Source organism: Chironomus tepperi, unplaced genomic scaffold (assembly GCF_022539635.2).
Source record: "Chironomus tepperi strain 1889 unplaced genomic scaffold, CSIRO-AGI_Ctep_v1 contig_445, whole genome shotgun sequence".
Lineage (NCBI taxonomy): Eukaryota > Metazoa > Arthropoda > Insecta > Diptera > Chironomidae > Chironomus > Chironomus tepperi.
Window position 1 is genome coordinate 900,180 of NW_027226567.1, and position 7,434 is coordinate 907,613.

Consider the following 7,434-nt stretch of genomic DNA (forward strand, 5'->3'; position numbering starts at 1 on the left):
TTCAAATGGAATTGAATGACTCTTGTGTATTTGGAAAGTCATTCTTGTTGCCAGCATGAATAAAATTGTGTGAAAAAATTTTCAGGTATGACTGTTCATTTTTCAGGTGTGTTGAAGAATGAGGAAATTCAGAGGTGGATCTTTTGTGAGATTTCGGAAGTTGAACTTGTAGATTTGGAAAGATGACATTAAAGACTCTCGTAGCCATAAAATTATGATAGACACTTTTAAGGACGACTTATACGTGCATAATCTAAGTCAGTGCTGTCCACCATTGGTTCAACGGCACATATAGGAGGTAAGTCTCAAGCGAAACCGGCATTCAGTTTGAACAACACTCATCTAAGTCCATTAACTGTGTCCTTGACATATTTGTCATCTAGAATCAATCCATTTTTGACAATTAGGATTGCAGTATCTCATGACCATCATTATTAGCTTCATCTACTGACATTTGGCATCTCAAGATACCTCTCAAGCCAACTAGTCAAACCTTCATCTACCCAATGTCCAATCCACAAAAAATCATCACAATTTCCCCAAATTATCCAATTATGCTGTTCTAACTGCTGAATCAACTATTCAACGAACTGCTTCTTAAGACGACTCCCGCTCCTTACTTCTTTTTGCCTCAATTCTTCCATTAAATAAATACAAACCCCTCAAACCACAACTACTACTTCCATTAATATTCATCAACTATCACCCATAATATAAATAAGGAAAAAATCAGAATCAGCCCACAAAGTAAACAAATAACCGCCGCGACAGCGAATTTACTAGTAATTCTCGATAACAGGCAAAAATAAAAAGACGACGAAGAAGAAAACAAGTCAATCAATTTATCGTGAGAGGTAATCAACAAGGCAGTTAAACTAACCGAAACAAACAACAAAGCGGATATGTAAAACACTTAGACAAGAAGTTAGTCATTTAAATCATCAACTTAAGTCAACAGTCATTTTGCTGGCTAATCACAAGGTTAACTGTCGTTCAACATGTAAGACACAAGTCCAGACAGACAGAGAAAGTAAAAAGAATCATAAAATCATGTCTAGGCAGTCAAGAATGAGAATAAACAGTTAAAAGTGGGCTTTAAGCCAACTAAATTTGAGACAGATGAACTCAATTGCATTCGACAATGAGACAATTCCAATAGTTTTTACAATTCCAATAAAATGTGTCCATTCAACTTGATATTCTCTCAATGTCTCAATGCAACAGTCACACAAACAACAAATAAAATCCATATTAGACTAGTAGACTTTAGTCTTTAAGCAACAGCAACACAAGAACTAAAATAATTTTTATCTGTTTTTTATGGCTCCAAACATTACATTTTAAATTGATTAGTGCATCGTATACAGCAACATTCAAGTCGTTTAGGTGACAGTACAGAATATCGAAAGGAACAAAAAGTTCTGCTTTTTTTATCTTGCAACATTTCCAACTCTTTATGCTGGTTCTTTTTTTTTGGCACTAAAAGTTTATTTCTTTTCTCCATATAGAATGTTTGGCAGCGTGCGACGAAGATAAAATGCTGCACGTTTACGTTTGCAAAGTCAACAAAAAAACTTTTTTTTTTGTCCAACTTTTTTCAGTGTTTGTGAAGCAATTTGAGTTCATCAACATTGGTGTTTTCGGAAATAATTCATTTTGGCTACAATCGGGTTAATGTCAGATAGAATTTTTAGTGTATGCATGTGATTATGTGTATGTTGCTTACAACAGAGGTACTGAATACTTATGTTGATACTCATTCTGTGACTGTGTAATAAATGGTTCTGTGTACAGAATAGCATTATGGAATAACTGCATGAACAGATTTTGATCAGGTACATTTTGTTATGGATGGAGATTTATGCAATTATTAGATATGTGGAATTGGAAAGTTTTGGTATGCTTTGATATGATTTGGTATGATTTGTATGATGCATAAGCTGTAGTTTGATATTAGATTAGTTATCAGACATGCTTATTATGGTGTACATCATGCTTTGCATTACGTTATTATCCAAATGTTAGGATTGGAGCTTTTTTGATTAGATCAAAGGTAAGGATTCTTGTTGGTATGCTTGGCATTCAATATTAATGGATTTGACTGGTTGTACATCTGATTCTAAGGATGACAAATGATGAGTAACGATGACTAATCATGAGATTTTCAACACCTTGGCTCAAGACACACAACTAGTCACAAAACACGTTAATTTTTGAACAGCAGTGCTGTAGTAAATAGATAACCTAGGATCTCCATCTCTGGAATCTACAAAGCCCAAAAAGCCACATTTATCGTCGTAAAAATGGATCAAAGTCAGCTAGTCCAGTCTCGTCAGGGCAACTTCGTATTTTATAAATTGATACGCCTTAGTGAGGTCAAGCAGTTTTAGTTAGTATTTTGTCCTAAAACACTCCTGCAAACTGTAGAATTTCGTCCAAAAAGGAAGAAGGAAACTACACCTCCAAAGCATCTTAATCCATACATTAAATAGATCAAGTCATCAGTATGTTTGTCTCTAATCTAAATTGTCAGCAAATTTTAAAGTTAAGAGTCTCAACTTATGACATTTTTCGGTAAAATTCATCAAGCAGATGCTGTATGATTCTAAGTATACTCATCTTATTAATAGCTGCACAAAGTTCAAACAAAAGTGTATCGGGTAGAAACCCAATGCGGATATATTCACACCGTCAATAAAAAGTCTGCGGGTAAGCCAAGCTTCGCTTGGCAAACGTTTGAGGGATCAGGCTCCAGTTGGGTAGGCAGAGGCTTCGCTTGGCAAATGTTTGAGGGATCAAGCTCCAGAGGTAGGCCAAGTGCTTCGCTTGGCAAATGTTTGAGGGATCAGGCTCCAGCGGGTAGGCCAAGCCTCGCTTGGCAAATGTTTGAGGGATCTCCAGCGGGGGTAGTCCATTCGCATTTGGCAAATGTTTGAGGGATCAAGCTCCACTTTACGGTATTCCATCAACATGCTTTTGCAAATGTTTGAGGAATCAGGCTCCAGCGGGTAGGCCGAATCGCTTTATGTTTGAGGGATCAGCTGTAGTCTTGGGTAATGGCCAAGCTGTCGCATGGCAAATTCTGAAGATCAGGCTCCTTGAGCGGGTAGGCCAAGCTTCGTTTCAAATGTATTGAGGGATCAACTCCAGAATCTGTGTTGCTGCTTCGCTTGGTAAATGTTTGAGGCAAACAGCGGGTAAACAAATTTACGCTGGCACATTTTTGAGGAATCAGGCTCCAGCGGGTAGGCCAAGCTTCGCTTGTTTGAGGAATCAGGCTCCAGCGGGTAAACCTCGCTTATGTTTGAGGGATCAGCTCCAGCGGGTGCTTCACTTGGCAAATGTTAGAATAGGCTCCAGGAGTAACGAAGCTTCCGCTTGGCGAATGTTTGAGGAATCAGGCTCCAGCGGGTAGGCCGAACCTTTGGCAAATGTTTGAGGGATAGAGGGTAGGCCAAGGCTTCGCTTCAAATGTTTGAGGGATCATGCTCCAGCATAGGCCAAGCTTCGCTTGGCAAATGTTTGAGGGATCAGTCTAGCTGGCAATCACAAGCTTCGCTTGGCGAATGTTTGAGGAATCAGGCTCCAGACAGGAGTAGTAAAAAGCATTCGCTGGCAGTCATGTTTGAGGAATCAGTTAAAAGGCTCCAGCGGGTAGGCCAAGCTTCGCAATGGCAAATGTTTAGGAATCAGGCTCCAGCGGGTAAGAACCTCGTGGCAAATTTTGAGGGATCAGGCTTTAAGCGGGTACACAAGAACTAAAATAAGCTTCGCTATGGCAAATGTTATTGATCAGGCATCCAGGTATGTCTTGGCGAATGTTTGAGGAACAGGCTCCAGCGGGTATCTTGAACCTCGCTTGGCAAATGTTTAGGGATCAGGCTCCAGCGGGTACATTGGCACATGTTTGAGGAATCAGGCTGTAGACCAAGTACATGTTTGAGGAATCAGGCTCATTGGTGTAGGAAAGCTTCGCTTGGCACATGTTTGAGGAATCAGGCTCCAGCGGGTAGGCCAAGCTTACGTTTGGCTAATGTTTGAGGAATCAGGCTCCAGCGGGTAGGCCAAGCTTCGCTTGGCTAATGTTTGAGGAATAGCTCCATTAGATGTGGAAGGTTTTAAATATTTTTGGTAATTTTCATGACAAAGTTCAATGTTTCAAAAATCATAGAAAACATTGATTTTGAAATTTTGTATGAAAACGAAAGTTTTTGCTTTTTTAGATTAGCAACGGCTGTTCCTGGTATGCCCAAAAACTAATCAGCTCTTCTATTAGCATCGGATCGATTGCAAGAAAAACTAGAAGTCTCTGCGATGTTTCGTTAAGATTTCTTGATGATTCTGCTTGTTTGCTTGTTTGCTTGCTTACAGGCATATTTTTACGGTTTTCTCAGAATGCCACAACAATTTCAAATAGTTTTTTGCATAGATTGAAAGGCACAACAATTGTCAGATAGATCACAGACTTGTCATTATGCTTAGTTTGCCTTGAAAATCAAAAAAACTGTTTTCCAATCTGAACAAATCCAATACATTCACACGTGAAAACGGTGTGAATATAAAAATTTCTCTGCAACTGCTTTCGTCAACTTCTTGTTAGCAATTAAAATATTTAAGATGACAAAATACTTCAACGAACTTCTTACATACATTTTTTTTTGGGATAATTGTTCATATTTGCATCTCATATTTATCTTTTATCTATTTTCGTTCTGACATTCTGACTGTCTCTTGACAACCCATGTTACGATGAAGACGTTTTTTTTCTTCCTAAATGATATGCAAATATGTATAGGTATGTCTTGTCAAACTTTCAATAAGTAACATTTGTGTTGTAGTAATGGAATCGAGATGAAATGTGCACGTAATGATTTAAATAGATCAAAGTAAACATATCCCAAGAAAAAAGAAAAGTTGAAAAAAAGTCAAATGGAAATTTAGGTACAAAGTTGTGAATTTTTAAAAGGTATTTTTATTATAATCTAATGTAGGTGTTTGAAAATGATCTGAAATCATTGTAGGCAGAATACTTGTAGGAATTGAAGTAAACACAAAGATGATTGGAGACTTTTTTAGGTTTGATCTTGAAAATTGTTTGAATACAAAGGGAAATTGAGGTAAGTATGAAGTTTTAAGATTCCAAAATTGAAAAATGAAGCAATTACATATGGATTGGGAAGTCATCTGAGGGAAGCCATCGCAATTGATCTGTATGGCCTGTAAAGTCAGCAAATCAGCAAAGTAAGAGCTTCTTTAGCCTCGTTCGTCCATTACACGTTGTGACTTGAATTGACTACTTTCACCACAAGAGTTACTAATGGTGAAGTTGTTTTGATAAAGCTACACGTTCATATAGTATTTAGATTAACAAATTGTACTATGTCCTTCATTCGAACTGTCACAAAGCCTAAGACACAGATTTCTCGGGTGTGTTATGTCCAATCAGAACACACTGCATCCTTGTATCTTGTGATTAACCACAACAACCGGATTCAAATCCTTCGTTTTTCAAAAACAATACGATAACTCAATCTCTGCATATGCAGCACCAAGAAACAGAGAATCTAGTGCACCATCCACTTCACAATCCTCAAAATTATTAATTATAAAATTCACTTTTCATTTTTCATAATAAATTAAACATCAGAAAAAGATTGTAGAAAGGCAAATAAACGATATCAGCATTGGAAATAAGTATACCTTTTGCAGTACACTGCACCATTAATTCTAAAGAAAAAAAGACAAGTGCTGCAAATGATAAATTAGCTTTGAAGTAACTTTAAGTCATAATTCATCTTCATAGCATGAATAGTACAAATTATACTTATTACTTTTACTGATAAGGACTTTTTTCTTCTATTCTTTCGGTGTTTTTGTGCTTAATAAGAGGCTTGTAGCATTCTTAAAAGGAGCTTAAAGGTTGTTTGGTGAATTGTTAAGTTCTACAGGCTGGAAAAATTTAGGGTTTTGGTGATGGTTGTAAAATTATTACCGGAACAGCTGATTCTGATTGCTAGGGTACCGGTATGTCTCTATGTTAACCCGAGCAACGCAAATTAAGAAGTCTTTGTCACTGCTCAACCATATCGGTGTCAAATGTAGGCACCTTCTTCATTTGTGTCACTCGAGTAACGGTTAAACCTTAAGATGCCCTGATAGCAACCATTACGGTTGATTTTCAACCATTTTAAGGCAGCAAAAGCAGTTTAACAAAATGTGCTGCTCGGGATTATAATTCATGCTAATTATAGACAATTGCAGAATAAATACCTCAAAGAACATCCATTTAAAGATACTTTTAGGAACCAAAATCCATTTAATCCCCAAAAAAAAAATCCAATAAATCCTACATCCTTAAATATTTCAAACCAAAAAGCCTTTTGAATCTCACTTACAGATTCCTTAAATAATTTAATTCCACCTTTCCATGATACATTTAGTCGTTAACAATAAGCACAACGATTATCTCTTACGGCATACATTCTAAAAATAATCAAAAAAACTTTCGGTTCATGATGATCCACTTAGTCGTTAACATTTTAATCATTACCCAAAAAAAAAGCTTTCACACCTGTGCCGATAATGATACCTTTTGACAATCCCGAGAAAATTCCACATGAAAAATTGCTTTCTCTGTTGCTGTATGTATGCACAATCTTGTTGTGTAAACTTATCCAAATGAAATATTGACGATTTGAAGGCAAATTCAATTGCCATTCACAGATACAAACATATCTAAACCAGATGGCGTTGCATTAAGGATGAGAAATGAAAAAAAGTTTTAAATTTTAATTCACAAGAAGCATTTAATCAGATTCATGAATGTTAGATGAAGTTAAGAGAGTATGAAAATTGATGTACCGATCACTGCAGAAGTGAGAAAGTGAGAAATGAGAAAAAATATTCGGTTTTGTTGATAATAAATAATTCAGTATGCACTGAAAGGATTTATTAAATATTTATTTAAGAAAAAAAAATAAAATTCATGCTTAAAATTTATAATCGTTGAATTAAATCTTTATTTATTTTGAATAACCTTTTAAGAGGGTGAAAAACGGTAAGCAAAAAACTGTTGAATATTTGAAAATGCGTAAGATTAAGGATGGATGGATGGATGTATGTGTTCATGTGTGGGGTCAATTGGTTGTGATGTCTTTATTATAAGTGATCTATTTTTGAGCTGTCCATTAAAGGGACAAAAGACGTAGTTAGATGAACAATTTCTAATAAATGAATGAAGCACTTGGACCTAATTGATTTGATGTGTAACTGTCATGTCCCTTGCCAAATTCATTGTATTTGTATTATCGATTTGATGAAATATTTGAGTCCTTGTTTGAAGATTCATACGAGGGAGAAAGAAGTTTGAAATCAAATCTGCCTCAATAAATAAATTCCAAAATCTCCTTCGACCTAAATTTTTACATTCCATAC